Source organism: Leopardus geoffroyi, chromosome B1 (assembly GCF_018350155.1).
Source record: "Leopardus geoffroyi isolate Oge1 chromosome B1, O.geoffroyi_Oge1_pat1.0, whole genome shotgun sequence".
Lineage (NCBI taxonomy): Eukaryota > Metazoa > Chordata > Mammalia > Carnivora > Felidae > Leopardus > Leopardus geoffroyi.
In genome coordinates this window covers 108007838-108025362 of record NC_059327.1, presented here as the reverse complement: position 1 = coordinate 108025362, position 17525 = coordinate 108007838, and positions in this window count along the sequence as shown.

Below are 17525 nucleotides of genomic sequence, written 5' to 3'. Positions count from 1 at the left end.
TATATAATTATAAGATATATAATATTTAGCACATTTATTTCACTTTCTATACAAAGTGTAGCAAACATAAAACATCAGGTGAGGAATAATACATTTGTTATCTTTACTAAGGAAAAAATACCTTTTGACATTGGAAAATCCTGTTAGAAAATTTTATTTATGGGTGGCCTATGTGCATTGACCAAGGAATATGTATACAATAGATACAAAAATAGAAAATAAAATGCCTGTCATTCAGAATTCTGACTTGCTTAAAATATACCACCTTCACATATGAATTACAGTTTTCATAAATTTATTTTACTCTTGATTTTTAAGCTGCTATATTAATTTACATTGTGAAAAAATTACAATTTTTATAAATCCATTTTTGATCTAAGTCTTCAAAAAGGAATGAGAAGTTTTAACAGACTTAAAATGTACACATGTAAAAAAGAAATGGTCTACTGAAATATTATTAAGGTTTAGAGACTGTTTCTTGGATACACAGGAAAATGTTATACAATGATTTTGCTTATTCACATATTCATAGAAAGTCCTAAGTAAATGATGTGGTCCCATTCCTGAGCAGAAGACAAGTATAAGTCCTAGAGAAGTTGAATGATTGGACTTAGGTAGATAGCAGAAAAAATGGACCAGGGCAACATTGCCTAACATCCAATATTTTGCATGTACAACTTAATTTTAATTTCACATCATATATATAATAAATACTAATTACAAAGAATAAAGATTATTAAAACACTATGAGGCACTCTTCCCATAATTCACTTAGCCATTACTGGTTTCCTTGTTATTCCTCAAACACTCTAAGAAGACTGCTTACTGGCCTTGGCTGTAGTTCTTGATATCCCTTATACTTGAGATGTATCCATTACACTTTAAGAGAGTTACATGATTCATTCTCACACTTTAAACCAGTCTGGCTCAAATTCTCTTTAACACATAGTTCTTTCCTAACTACTTGATATTAAGATGGAAACTCTCTTATGCTCCCATCACTTTATCTATACTATGCTTTCTTGATTTTTCTATTGCTTTTCTTATCACTTGATATATTGCATGTTTATTTTATTTACTGTGTGTAAATAAAGGAGCCCACCTGGACCTAAAACTCCCAGAACAGTAAGATCCACTAAGTTTATGTCACTGTGTTACAGGAGTAATAGAAAACTAATACATCTATTAATTACAGCCCTGACTAGAAACAACTCTAATTTCCATCTAAAGTAGAATGAATATAAACATTGTGGCACAAACAGTGGATGCAATAAAATACAGTAATGAGAACTAAATGCTACTTTATACAAAATAAATCTCACAAAGTATCAAATAAAATAAGCTAAAGATAAAGAGTACATCCTATATGATATTACTCAAGTGCTAGGTGTCAGGATATTGTGAACTTTGGGCAGGAATCCTGTCTGGAAGCATGCATATGAGAACTAAGGATTGGTACTCTTGTTCCTCTGACTTATTGCTGGTTGCTAGTTTGTGCTCACTTGGAGACAATTTATCAAGCTGCATACTAATAATTTTTCTTACAAAACTTTGGGTGAATGAACAGTAACAAATATCAAGAATTCTTATACATCTAAAACAAAACAAAGTGATTGAATACTGATTCAATAACAAACATAAGCAAACAAATTAATAGCAGAAATTCCAGAAACATGTTAATACAGATATGACCATGTGAATTATGGCTAACGGGACTCTGTCTTAAAGTGATGAAATGATGATGTTTTCAATAAATGGTGCTGGTTCAGTTGGACATCTGTATTGAAAAAACTGAATTTTGAGCCTCATCTCACATTCTACACAAAAATTAATCCCAAATAGGTTATAGATCTAAAAAGGAAATAAGAAACAATGAAGACTTTAGATGAAAACCTATTTGAGCAGGCACAGTTTTATTTAACAGGACATAAAAGCACTCACCATGAAAGAAAAAAAAAGTTGCATTACATTAAACTTAGGAATTTATGGTAATCAGAAAAATATCTTAGGAGAATGAAAATAAAATGTTCATATTGGCAAAAAAAATATTTGCAATAGATATTAGAGAAAAATTCCATATCTATATCTATCATCTATCTATCTATCTATCTATCTATCTATCTATCTATCATCTATCTATCATGTTTACTCCTGAAAAATAAGTAAGAATAAACCAGGACACCCAATTAAAGAAAAAATAAGGGAAATGGAGAGTTGCCATTGACTAAAGTTTTAGTTATGCAAGATGAATACATTCTAGGGATCTGCTATAAAGAATGGTGTCTATGGTTAACATTACTGTGCTACATATTTTAAAATGTGAGAAGGTAGCTATCATGTTAAATTGTTCTTAGATAATTAAAAAAAAAGAAAAATGTGCAAAATACAGAAGAGAAACAGAATACATTCAAACGACAAAATGAAAAATGTTGCTCAATTTCATTACATTCCAGGGCAATACAACTTAAAATTCACTGTGTTCCACCTTTATACATTAATGGAGTTGCTAAAGTAATAAATAAATAAGTAAATAAATAAATAAATAAATAAATAAATAAATATAAAAACAAAAATAAAAAAATAAAAATAAAAATAAAAATAAAAATTGGAGCTACTGGGTGGCTCAGTTGGTTAAGCAACCAACTCTAGATTTCTGCTCAGGTCATGATCTCACGGTTTGTGAGTTTGAGCCCTGCATCAAAGCTTGGGATTCTCTCTCTCTCTCTGTATGTCCCTCACCTGCTCATGCTCTCTCTCTCTCTCTCTCTCTCTCTCAACATAAATAAACAACTAAAAAAAATTAAAAAAACAAACAAAAAAGCAAATCATACAAGTGTTATTGAGGCTGTGAAACTATTTGAACTCATATATACTGTTGGTGGGAGTTTAAATGAAAAAGTATTTTGGAAAACTATATGACTATAAATAGCACTGAAGATCATACATACATAACATGTAATCCAGTATTTCCACCTTTTTTATATTTAAATTAATTTTCCCTTTCCTTGAAGTTGTATCATTTTGTCAGCCTTTCTGTATTGAATTCTGTTCATTCATATGAAGTTTTCTTATTTAATAATAATGCAGACATGATTATAAACTTGCCTAAAACATAAATTTGACTGTATTTTAAATTATCTACTGATCACTGTTGAATTTAATTTGTCAAAAACTGACAACGTAGTAAGCCTTCCTAACATTTGTCGTTCCTTAATTTTTTTGCATATATTTCTAGCAATTTCCTTTACAGCATTTAATTACCTTCATGTTGAATGCATGATTTAGACTGTTTTGTATTAACTTGAGAGAATAGATTTTCAAATTGTCCATGTTGATGTTTATATCTATAATTTCCTTAAAAATACCTTCATATCAATGTTTCATCACTTATTTTCTTATAGTTTATAATTACAAAATACATATTTTGCCAGGCTCTTTGTTATTATACTTTTAATCTCCTTTCATTTGATTTCAGGAATGATTGTTTTTACATTAGAATAATAACAGTTCCAGGTAAGTGAATACCACCAGGAAACAACAATTTTAGTATCTTGTTTTTTAGAGTAATAAGACTACCATTCTAAAAGACTAGCCAATTTATTGTGATTTATTGCAAAAGCTGAAAAACAATTTTTAAGGTAATGATAATTGCATATCTAAGTAGCACCAATGCTTCAAATAACTTTTGAAATAATTTTTAACACCCTTAATATGCCTTGCATTATCATTGATCTCAGCTTTAAAGAATATACTTTTTTTTAATATCTATTTCACAAAACCAAAATATTCTCCAGCTGGAGTAAATAGATCATCTCCTTTCATGATACCAGTATATTTCATTTCTAAATAATTGTTTTTATGTGGTTAATGTGGTTCTCTTATCAACTTTAAATGAATAATGAACTAATTTTATAGCATAAGATAATGATACTAAAATATGTATGTTTACTTATTTCTGATTTGAGTGATTTATCTTTTCATCATTGACAGAATGAGAACGTTCATTTCTGCACTTTTTACATGTTATATTTATTATTTTACTTCACTACAACATATATTTTATATTTTCCCTATGGTTTTGAATTCTCCTTTATATTATAATGATGCTATAGTGGAGAAGAAACCATAGAAATCATATAGGCCACTCTCTTCATATTGTTGAATATCAGAAAAGTCTGTTATTATTCATCATAAGAGCCAAACTTTTCTGTTTCCAACTACATTTTTTTTTTCCCTAAAGATGACTAGAGAAAAGTTTAATGTGAAACAGCTTCACATTTTGAGGGTCTTCTCAGGAAGATGATTAAAAAATGCTACTAAATTGTTTTATTTTGCATTTATGTTATTACTGATGAGAATAAAAATATTTTGGCCTTTATTGACCATTCACATTTCTACTTCTGTCCTTGATTTTTATATACACTGCAAAAATCTGTATTGAATTACTTGGCTTTTTCCTATAAATTTCTTGGAGTTCTTATTGTGTGTAAATTTGGTTATGATATTTTTACTCTTCAGAAGTATTTAATTTAGCAGTGTAAATTACATACACATTTGTCTTTGTACTTTTGATGTCCATGCTTTCCATGCCTTATTTAAAAATTTTACTTAAAATCATATACATATTATGTTACATTTTATAGTAATATTCTAGATAATTTTAATAGTACTTATTTTTATGAATGTTCTAAGGTATCTAATTTTCCAAAAATTGTCTCAGCATTGTTGTTGGTATTATGTCTTCATTCTTCACTTATCTGAAAACCAATCATCACCATTTTATAAAATCCTTACATATCTGAAAAAATTCCTAGATTAACTGTTTGATACAATCGACATATTTATCTAGCTCTGTTATATCCTGATGGCTTTCTTTGAATCTGACTCTTCCCAAATAGACTTGCTTTATTTTGTACATTAATTTTTTTAAATATTCATTTAAAAATTTTTAATATTTACGAATTTTTGAGAGAGAGAACACGAGCAGGAGAGGGGCAGAGAGAGAGGGAGACACAGAATCTGAAGCAGGTTCTGAAGCAGATCTGAATGCTGAGCTGTCAGCACAGAGCCTGATGCAGGGCTTGAACCCATAGACTGTGAGATCATGACCTGAGCCGAAGTGAGATGCTTAACCGACTAAGTCACCCAGGTACCCCTGAGTATTCATTTTAGAATTTGCTTTCCAAATTTCTTGAGTAATACTGTTGAAGTTGTGTTAGGAATTTTGTTTTTGAATAAGTACATTAATCAGAGAAGAATTGTTGTGATTATTGATTGACCTTCTCTAGCCTTGAACAAGATTTTCTTCATTCTTAGGTCTTTTACAAATTTTGTGGCATTCTACACAAACATATATCCTTCTGTAGCAATTGATTATTTACTTTGCTTTTGTAAGGTAGTTTCATTCTATTATATTTAGTATTGTTATTGCTCATGAAGAATGCATCATTAATTATTTTAAATTGAGATTATATCAAGTTTAGGTTTACTATAACCATAATAACTTGCATAATGAACAACCACAAAGAACCAGCAGAATAAACTGATAGACATTTATTTAGATTATGAGTCTACAGTTTGACTAAAAGTCAGCTGACCTAGACTGGGTTCAGCTGGGTGTATCTGCTGGTCTTATCCAGCCTCACTCCTATAACTGGCTGGTTGGGGGTCAGCTCATCTCGAATTCGCTTGGCTAGGGATGCCTCATCTCCAGGTTTCTGTCATTCTCTGCTTGCCACAAACAAGCTAGAACTGACATGTTTCTTCTTCGGGATATGGCAGAAATGGGTGCAGGAAAACAAACTCAATATTACAAGTGCTTTTCAAGCCTTTGCTTGAGTCAATTCAGGTAACATTCTACTGACCACGGAAAGTCACACTGTTAAAACCAAAGTTAAAGGTGGAATAAAATACTACATCTCTCCAGTTACAAGAACTGCATAATTACATGGGAAAAAGTGTGGGTATTGGGATGATAAAGTTTTGAGGCTATTAATGTAAATGTATAACACATCTACATTTCTTACCTCATTCCTTATTTCAAATAATGTTTTAGTTTGTGGTTTTTTATTTTTCAGTAGATAAAAAATCTGTACATAATGAACTCAAAATCAGTGTTCCTGATATTCTTATCTCATTTTAGTTGACAAAAAATTTAGTTGCTAGGACTCTTGATACAATGTTGAATAATAGCATATCTCCTTTGTTCTGATTTCTGATTTTAATTAAATTGCTTTCAAACAGTCACCATTCATTCATTGATTCGACACATTTATTGAGCACCTATTACATGTAGATACATATTCTATATGCTGAAGATACATCAATGATCAAAACACATAAAGTGCTTACTTTTGAAGAACTTATATTCTGATAAAAGTATCATTATTATAGACAAATAATATATTGTAAATGGTGACAACTACTATCAAGTAAAATAAATCAAGATAATGGAGGTGGGGAATCATGGGGCTGAGGTAGCAGGAACTGCTGTTTTATACAGGGAAATCAGGAAAGGCCTCTATAATGTGAGATCTGAGTTTTAAGAGAGATATGAACCTAATATAGGAGTGAGTCAATGAGGAAATATGGAAGAGTATCCTAAGCAGTGTCAAAAGAAAATATCATGAGATCTTTTTTGAGAAACAATAAGAAGGCCAGTGAGGCAGATATGAATGAGTTAGTGGTATATAGGGTCAGGGAAGGAAATGGAAACCAGACAAAAAAACTGTCTTTCTGTGGCCTGGGAGGCACTTTGGCATTTATTCTTGCTGATATATGATGCCACTGGTAGATTTGAAACAAAGGATGGTGGTCTGTATTATTATAGAAAAATCATATTACCTGCTGTATGCATAATTAAACCTATGTGAATAAAGATGGAGGTGGAATAATTTATACCAGGATGGTAGTGATATTGTTGACGAGAAGTGCTCATATTTGAGATAAATTTTGAAGTTAAGGCTGGTGTGACATGTTGATACAGTCTATGATACAGGAAAGAAATAGAGGAACCCAAATATTTAGACTGAAAAAGTGAAAGATGATTTGCTATTTATTGAGATAGAAAAGAATGTGGGAGGAACAACCTTGCAGAATAAGAGCGGAAAACTAGTCTGGGACATGTCATGTTTGAAAAAACGATTGGACACTCAAGTAGAGATGTTGAAAAAACAGTTCAATATAGAAAGAAGTTTGGAATTTAAGGAAAAATTCAGGGTTGGAGATAGAAATTTGGAAACTGTCTTTCTACCATTGATATCTAAAAAATTAGCCATGCAAATTTTAAAAATGTGTCTATGGAGAAGAAAGATGCACACAGATATTAGGCAGAAGAGGGGTTGAATTCTATTTCATCTTACTTCTTTTCTGGCCATTTTATATTCCCACTTACTTAATTTTTCCTGGGAAACTATTCCACCTGATCCTGAACTGAGTGGAGGCTGGCTGTCTTAATGTTTATAACTATAATTTCTTTTAAAAAATCTTAGTATTATTGTTGTGTCACTTATTTTCTTATGGTTTATATTTGTCAAATAAATAGTTTGGCAATATTTTTTAATATCAGTGTTTTCATGTTGTTTTGCATTTCAACTCAGGAAAAACAACTTCAGTTTTTAAAAAACATGGTTGAGTGAGTGTCTTGTCCTCTGATGAATCAGATAAGCAACTCTTTTATTGGGGAAATGGTGAGAAGAAATGGTTAGAGAAGTTGAAACTTTCTCCAAAATCCTCTCATGTGGGGAGGATAGCTGGAACTTTCCATGCACCTATAAGTGCATAACCACCTCATCACAGGAACTGGACAAGATCACCTTTTATTCCCAAGTATTTTGTTCTGTTTTCTGTTTGTGTGTTTTCATTTTTTTTTTTTTGTTTGTTTGTTTGTTTTGTTTTTCATGGAGTTTAATAATCAGGGTGAGGCTGCTTTCTGGAAGAAAATAGCATATCGATTAAGTCCCATTCTCCGTTATTTTTGCTTAATACCAGCCTCTGCTACTATCCTTATGCATTCTGTGATCTTGCTACTCAAAGGGTAGCCACTACTACTAACATTGGCATCACATGGTAATTTATTAATAATTCAGAAAGTCAGACCCCATTCAGATGTGCTGAATCTAAGTCTGCATTAAAAAAAAAGCCACAGATGATTAGTAAACTTTGAGGGGGTAGTATTCTACGAGATTCAGAGATGAATAATTCAAGTATTGATCATAGAAATCTTCAAAATGGATGAAATCAAGACATAAGTTAATTACAAAGCTATAATGTGTTCTTTGAAGACACATGTAATTTTTTTTCTATTTTCCACCTCAGATTATGTCTTCGTGGCCCGTATAGCTCACCAGGAAATGTTACATAATAATCTCATTTAATTCAATAAAATCTTTTTCTAGGTTGATCTCATTATTACATGAAATAGTTAGAGTGCCAAATGAATAATGTATTACCTCTTATTAATTAAAGCTGAAGGAAAATTAAACTGCAAAATTCTTCCCTTTCCCATGCACTATTTTATTATGACTTAGCTAGGGGAGTGTTCAAATGAGTGGCTCTATATGTTCACACAATAGCGGTTTCCGAAGCCTAAGATTAATTCAGATGGGAGTATCTCCTTTATTACTTCCATTGAAATGATCCTCCTGCCTATTCCAAAATTTTATACATATATGAATGGCTGCCAGGGAGAACCAAAGATGATATCCATCAAAAGCATTTCTTGAATGGAAAAGTGAAGCCTGCACATCAATTTGGAAAGTTGGGACTTAGCCAACAATTTGTTATTTAGGAAAGGAGAATAGAGAGGAAAAGCATGAGAAAAAGAGAAAATTGGATTTTTGCTTCACCAGGGTGTCAGCTAGTCTGACCAAGTTCTATGGATGCTTGATTTTGCTTTTGGTCTGACACCAGGGAAATAGTACACCTACTATTATTTATAATTTTAAATTGCAGAAAGCAGCTTAATTATTCCTGGCATGTGTGTGTATATTTATATAACATACACATACAGACATACATGTATATATAATGCATATTTATACACAACATGTAATATATATATACACATGCATATTTATACACAACATGTGTGTGTATATATATATTTATATATATATATATATATATACACACATATACACACACACAGCTAGATGCACATTACATGTAGGTATACAGTGTCTATCATATACATGTGACTATATATATACATACATATGTATGTAAACATATGAGATTTGGGGACTTAAAATCAATGCTGAGAAATATAAGATTTGCTGTTTGCTGTGTTAAACCCTACTCCTCTTTTTTTATCTTAGCTTTAAGGAGAAAATCATGGAAGGATTAAACTTGTGAATTAATATGGTCAAGGGGCACCTGGGTGGCTCAGTTAAATGTCTGACTTCAGCTCAGGTCATGATCTCACAGTTTATGAGTCTGAGCCCTGTGGTTGGCTCTGTGCTGACAGTTCAGAGCCTGGAGCCTACTTCTGATTCTGGGTCTCCCTTTCTCTCTCCCCCTTCCCTGCTCATGCTCTGTCTATCTCTCTCTCAAAAAGAAATAAACATTAAAAAAAATAATGTGATCAAATACAGGTTCTTGGATTATTCCCTTCATCTATTACCTACTTACTTCTACTCAGGCTCTCAAATTGAATATGAATTCTTAATAATATATACTTTGATTATGATGTTATATTTTAGGATTAAGATAGCAAATTGATTCCCAGAATGGAGATAAATTTTATAAACAAACACATAAAGGACTGTAGAGACTTTTGTATACATATCATATGTCACATTAATTATAAGAAGAGATAAAAACAAAACAAAAAGGATGTAGTGTGATTACTAAAAGCCCAAATGCAAGGAAGACCATTATGAAGGTTTGTACCTTGAAACTGTCTCAAAGCAGCAGGTTTGAATGGAGACTTTGGTTGGCATCTCAGAAAAAATTCTCAAAAGCCATGTAAAATAAATGTTAGAAATTGAAAGAGTAAGAAACATACACACACATACACACAGAGAAAACATTGGAGGAAAGAAAAGATACTTCTTTAGGAAAGGTGTTAAAAACTTAGTAGCTAGATACACAAAAAAGTTAAAAGAATGTACAAATATACCTAGGTGTTGCTAAAGATGGAGCTAGGAAACAATGAGCGAAGCAGTTATTACCAGGTCAAAGAGGCCAGTGGGACCCAATATTGTTTAACAAAGTCAGGATCTTAGTGATCAGACTGTAATTACCCAGAGGAAAGCTGGATTGTGAAAAAAAAAAAATAATGAAGAAATGTGCTCTTAAACTGGTAGAAAGTTAACTATCAGAGAAATTGAGGAAACTTGCTTATATCACTTGGTCAGCTGTAGTTAGGTGATTATACGTTTTTGAAACAATTTGATGGAAAAGTTCTTCAAGTTCAGAAGAGTGACAGAGTTACGTACTTAGGGGAAAGTATGTATGGTCAGGGAGGGTTCAAAATTATAGCATTTGAGTTAGGTGTGTGTGTGGTGTCAGAGTGGGGGGAGGTAGGAAGGAAGTGTTACTTTTGTAAAGGAAAGAGCTACTTGATGCAACCACAGATATTCCTACCAGACCTTGATTACATGTTAGTAAGATACCTACTGGTTGGATAACCATAAATAAGAAAGTAAGAGCCAGCAGGATTTGTTTAAACAATGAATGTATTGATAGGCTCAGAACTATTGGCTTTTTATATCTTACAGTAAGAGGGGAATTTGCAAGAAGAAATACAATGTAGCAGTTCAGGGATACAAAAAAATAAAGTTCTGGCCTCAGGAAAGAGAAGCTTTGAGGAATAATGGCACTTAGATACAGAAAACATATAGGTCCTCTCTGTTGGAAAAGATACCAAAGCAATTTAAGAAACTGAATAGAACTTTAACATTTTAGCTGGGTTTTCTTTAAAGGAATAGAAAAGAATAGAAATGGAACATTTAGAAGCAAACTAAAAGTTAGTTCAGACCAGGAAAATTCAAATGTTGAATTTTAGAAGAAGAAATAGAGAACAGACCATTGCTTAGGGTCCACACATCTCCAGTGGCAATCTGGGCACAGGGCTTGGAAATATCTACAACAGCAGTTTAATAACTGCTAAAGTTGATTCTTTCTTGGTAACTGTAGGGAAGCACTCCTAGAAAGTAGGATTCGTAAATAGCTGAAGCATCCATTATGACACTGGTACAAAGAAGTCTTATAATCCTGAAAGAGATAAGAAAATATGTAAGGGATATCAATAATTGTATTTTGAGGAGAACACAAATCATCCCAGATTTGAATGAAGAGTGTTGATAGGAACAGAGATGCTCAGGAGAGAAAGGAGACTAACAGTATACAAAGAAACTAATAATCACTAAAACAAAACGTACATTTAATTTAAAGTAATTTTATTTAAACTTTCAAAACTTTTGCAAGAAGTTAGGTTTGCCCCAAATATTACTTAGAGAGGAGGTAGGATGCATAAGGATCCCTTAAGGAGCAAAATATCTAATTAGACTATAATGATAGGTTTCTACAAGTGAAATAGTCTATAGATTGTTGATCTCAGCTGACAGTGATGAATTTATATTCTGGACAACTGAACTCCAAGACATGTTCATTTCTCTCAGATTTCACTGTTTATTCACTTTCTTCCAGAACATCAAGTTACTGTCATAGTCCAAGGCCACTAAGTGTACAACTTTGGAATCTCATTCACACAGAATATGGTACGAATGACCCTTTACCCGCAGAGCTGTGCAAATAGCATCCCTGCTATAGCTCCTATCTCAATGGCTATAAGCAGGTATCATGCTTTGGAGATACAGTTCTAACATATTTAGGCTTTGCTGCATAACAAACTAACCTGAAACTGAGCATTTTCAGGTGTCTAGATTAGATAAGGTGGCTCTACTTCAAAGTGCAGACAGTGGTTTTCATAATGGAGTTCAGACATGTCAGAGAGACAAAGATATACCTGGGATTGTCAGTCTGTCACTTTTGTTTGCATTCCATTGGCCAAAGAGGTCACATAACCAAACTCAACATCAATGCACTAGGAAAATGTACTTCCTCCATGTAGTAGGAGAAGGGAGTGAATGTTTGGATTCATTCATTCAGTAGGAGAAGGGAGTGAATGCTGGATTGTGCAGTAGGCAGAGTAGTGCCCTCTCAATGATATTACACCTGTGGATACGTTATCTTTCAGAGCAAAGAGAAATGAAGGTTATAGGTGTTACTAAATTTTTTAATCTACTAATCTTAAATCAGGATGATTAATTTAGACTACTTGTGTGGGTCCAGTGCAATTAAAGAGTCCTTGTAAAAGTGAAAGAGTCAGAACCAGGAGTGATTTAGTCTATTCAGGCTACTATAACAAAATAGCACAAACTGGGTAGCTTATAAACAACAGAAATTTATTTCTCATAGTTCTAGAGGTGGGAAGTCTGAATTTGGGCTGCCATCATGATTGAATGAAGGTGCCCTTCTGGGTTGCATACTTATGGTATTCATGGTATTATCATGTAGTGGAAGGGAAGAGGAAGCTCATTTGGATCTTTTTTTTATAAGGACACTAATTTCATTCACGAGAGCCCCTCATTCTCTTGAGCTAACCACTTCACAAAAGCCCCATTTCCTAAACTATCACATTGGGCATTAGGATTTCAACACATGGATTTGATGGGAAACAAACATTCAGACCATAGCAGAGAATCAGAAGGAGATGCAATATTTCTGGCTCTGAAGAAAGTGGAAAATTCTAAGATCCAAGACCTGAGGGTAGCCTTTAGAGGATGGAAAAGAAAGGATATATAGCCTCCCTTAGTAGAAGGGATGTAGCCCTACAGCCACCTTGATTTTAGTCCAGTGAGACCCATGTCAGACTTCTGACATGTAGGAAGTAAGATAATAAAATTGTGTTGTTATAAGGCACTAAGTTTGTGGCAAGATAAGGTAAATGTAGCACTCTTGTGATGCCACTCTTACCACCACAGAAATTCAGACCAAATCTATCTTGAATTAATCCCCTCTGGTTGAAATGGTGGTGAACGAGATATTGAGTAGAGTGATTTTGACTTTTTTTCCCTTAGATTTAATTTACAGTGAAACAATCGATATTGTTGTGACTTTTATCTAAGGTATTGTAATAATGTGATAGTATTCACATTTTTATAATTAGGTTTATTATATACCCTTTTTCTGAGCATTTTAGACAATATAGATAGATACAATTTAAGATAGTAAAGAAAGGGAGTGTGTAAGTTTGGCTTAAGGGTGAAGTGTATCTAGCCCTATAGTTACTCACTTCACAGAATTCCTTCTATATGCAGCAAATGAATTGGCCATTTAAGAAAAGTACATAACAAGTGACTATAGATGCTAACATGGAACCAATAGGAGAAATGGAAATATAAATTCTTTAAAAATGTATGTGTCTAATTTACTTTTAAAAGCTTAAATAAAAATTTGACAGACTGTTATATTTTACCGCGGAATTAAAAATATAACTGAAAATGATGATTTTTCTAGGGAAAACATAACTAACCAAATTAAAAGCAAAAGACAACAGAAACTGAAAGAATAGTATATTATCTTTGCCTGAAAACAAAACAAAACAAAACAAAAAACCAAAAATGCAAAATATTTTAGACTCATGTTTTGCCAAATCTTTCTAAAAAAGATAATCACTACATTAATTGGAGTACTACCACCTACCAGGTAAGGCCATTCCAATTATACATTCATCGACTGGGGAGAAGAACAGTACATGGATCTTGATTCTGATGGGCTCACTGAGAGCTGAACTTAAAAACAGAAATCCATTTTATACCTGGCCTGCAAATGCTCTAGGTGTAATCATGATAATGTGTCATGTATTTGAAAATTAATGTCATCATTGAACTTGAATCAATTGGGAATTTCCCTTTTCCAAATATGTTACATAAGTAAAAGGTCATAATTCTTATTGAGGGAAGGGTAGGTTAATCCTTATCATATGTTCTTGTTTCCTGAGACCTAACCTCTCTTTCAGGCAGTGCAACCTGTGAAGTCAATGTGTTCTATGTGTAAATACTGGCTTAGATCTGGCAACTGGATAAGAGTCATGAGATTTTATTGGGGTGGCCATCTCAGGCTTCTGATTATCCATCTTCAATTACTTTTGGTTGTATACATTTACCTTCATTGGATATACTCATCTATCTTGTCCCTGGTAGCCCCATATTCTGTTATTATTGCCATAGCTACTGGGTTCAGTACTCCTGGCCACTGTTCTGACATTTCTGTTCATTACAGTAACTTTGCCCAATGGGTTTCTGACAGTTAAGCATCAACAACTGGTTTTGATTAAGGGTCATTTAGGTGGATTATTCTCAGGGTGGCAAATTTTATAATCCTATCTTCCTACTGACATATCTTCCTACTTGGCCTGAAGACAACAGCCATCAAGGAGTCTCTCAAAGAAGATGGTACTCCTTTTACCAACAAATTACTTTTTGCTTTGCTAAATGGGATGTTTGCTAGACCCTGTAGTGTTGCACAATCCTTGGTGGGATTTCCAGCCATAGTTTATATATGCTAGTATGCCAGCCGTCTGAGACTTTTGTTCTCTTCCTTCACAATGTGATCATGCTACTTTAATTAGTATGAACTTACACTTTACTCAAAGCCTCTAAGAGCCAGCCTAGGAGTATGTTAGCAGTTGTCAAGGTGTTAAATCCTATGCAACAGGGAAACATTCCCATATCAATAAACTCTTTTTTATTTCTATAATTTAATCTTTGTGAATCTAATTTCACATAGTCTTCCAGCTCCTGCTGGTAGGTTCTGTAGGTCCTTGGGGTTTAGGAGCAGACTCTGATTTCCCTATTGCAGTTATTTAATGATTTAATCCTATTTATTGGTTTATTAACAGGAGGGGAACTGGGGACAGATCCTGGGGTGGGAGGGACATATGTTGCCTTGTAAAGTGCAGGCCTCTGCATCATCATGAGTGATCAAAAAGGTGAGAAACACTACTCTTTAACGATGTGAAGGGTGCTATTTTTGCAGGGGAATCTGGATTGACTCAAAGCAGATGTCATCATCACACATTTCAATGTTCCCTTACCCTGGCATCATGGACCTGCTATAGCTGAAATTTCAACCTTCTCTAAAGTTCTCCTTCTATAATGTAACTAAGTCCTAAGCATGACATTTGTTTCTCTGTCCTCAGCTTATTCTACAAAACGTGAGAATCTCTTTATATGTTGTCAGAGAGGTTCTCTGGCTTTCATTCACAGATTTCACTTGGTGACTATACTCAGACTTTCTTCCTATGTCTCCAATCATATCAGCTGCCCCCAGCAGCAGCCATCTGATATTATTGTCATTAGAATTACTATTTTCCCATATTTCTCAAATTCCTGATACATTGTATTCCCTTTTAGAATTATCTCATCCCATGTCATCAGTAATTAAGTTTAATGAGTGCATTACTATTACATGCTAAGATCTTTCTGAGCTCAGTTTAGCCACCAATGATAGGATTCTACATGACTAGTGGCTGAAACAACTGCACAATCCAATTTTAAAATCTGTTCTTTTTCAGACCACTTTATGGCAACTATCACAGGTCAGATCTACAGAAAACATATTGTATGCAAGAGGCTTATTATGGTATGTCTTTGGCTTCAATACCTATACATGAAGAAGACAGTATTAATAGATGGGGAAGTTTGTTTGCAATGCATTACAATGGAAGATTCAGATGATCCTAGGGGATCTTGAGAGTTTGAATGACTCTGAAGAGTTGTCCCAAATTGGGATAATGAGACTAAGCTCCTTATACCAGTGTTGACTGGTAATATAATGTACACTACTCTGGAAAGAAGGCATACTTTGAGAGATCATCTCTGACCAAGGGCAGTCTCAGAAGGGTAGTTCAGCTGCAAGCTTTCAGTCACCAACACTCTCAATAGCTGGAGGAAGGAGTGCTTTATTTTTCTTATATATAATTTAACTATTTATTTCATGCTTTTGTCATATATGCCTTAAATATTGTTTATTTTCACACATTTTCCATTCTTATGGTTTATACTCCTAAGACACATTGTTTTCCTTAAATAACATACATAAGTGATAAGCTAAATTTATATACTTTTAATATCTTATAATGTGATACAAGTTTTTCTTTATTTTTTAAACTCTAAGTCTATGGAGTTAATAAATGTATAGGTGGATAGCTATTTTACTAGTCATTACATCATCCTTATTCATTTTCTCATCATAGTCCTGTACTGATTAAAATTGTTTTAAAGCATTTGTATTCACTGACTTTTAAAAATATCTTCTTGTATCTCCCATTAGATAAGAGCAGTAGATAACAAGGTTGACATTCACCATTTTATTTCCAAAATGCCTTAAGTGCTCTCTGTAGAATGCTTTAAATAATGTATCTTATTATATAAAATATTCATATCCTCTTTTGAAAAATATTTTGTTTTATCTTTTTCCCTCAAGATGATTAGTTTTATGTCAGACAGTTTTAAATACTAAACAAACTGAGAAAGAATTCAATTAAGTCCACTGTTGGCATTCTGGTTTAGATGTACTAGATAGGACCTCTTCATCAATTTAAGTAAAACAGGGTAAAATTTTAAACATTAATCAAATAATTTTCTGATATTACTAGGATTTTTAAAAAGAGGCACTTGCCATTTTATTCAATGATATTAGAGAAGTCAGTACATATAATAGAAACTTATTTTACTTATTTTTATTTATTTATTTTTTATTTGAGTATAGTGGACACACAATGCTACATTAGTTTCAGATGTAAACAGTGATTCAAGAGCTCTATACCTTATGCCATGCTCCCCACAAGTGTAGCTACCGTCTGTCACCATCCAATGCTATTAAAATACCACTGACTATATTCCCTGTCCTGTAGCTTTTATTCTTATGACTTATTCATTCCATAACAGCTGTATCTCTCACTCCCTTTCACCTAAAGAGAAACTTATTTTAAGTTTATAAATTTAATCATTCTAATGTGGCAGTAGTATAACATTAGTTCTTTGAGTAAATAAAAGAATGATCTCTTCCAACCACCTAATCCTTAGGTTTCGTGTACCAGTTGATTACTATACCGAAATCATGGAGGGCTTTAGTCCCTGACTGCCTTATTTTATCATTATTACAGATACTGCCATAACTCTATGAGATTTCAGTAGACTTGACTAAGCCATTAAAAATTCTGATATACTCTGAATTATATTCAGTTCATGTCTTCTTAATCTCCAATGAATTTTTCTTCCTATCTTGCTAAAGTATTCATTTATGTGGTCATACACTGTAAATAGGATCAGCAGAAAATTTCTCAAGTGTCAAAGCACTAACACAAGAATCACATCCTTAACTAAACACTCCTTTTCATACAGTACAATTTCTAACTTCATTACAACTTTCAATCCACTGATGTTGATAATCTCTCATGCTATTTACTTTCTTTACTTTTCCTCATCCAACATTATTTTTATCTTTTTGTATGT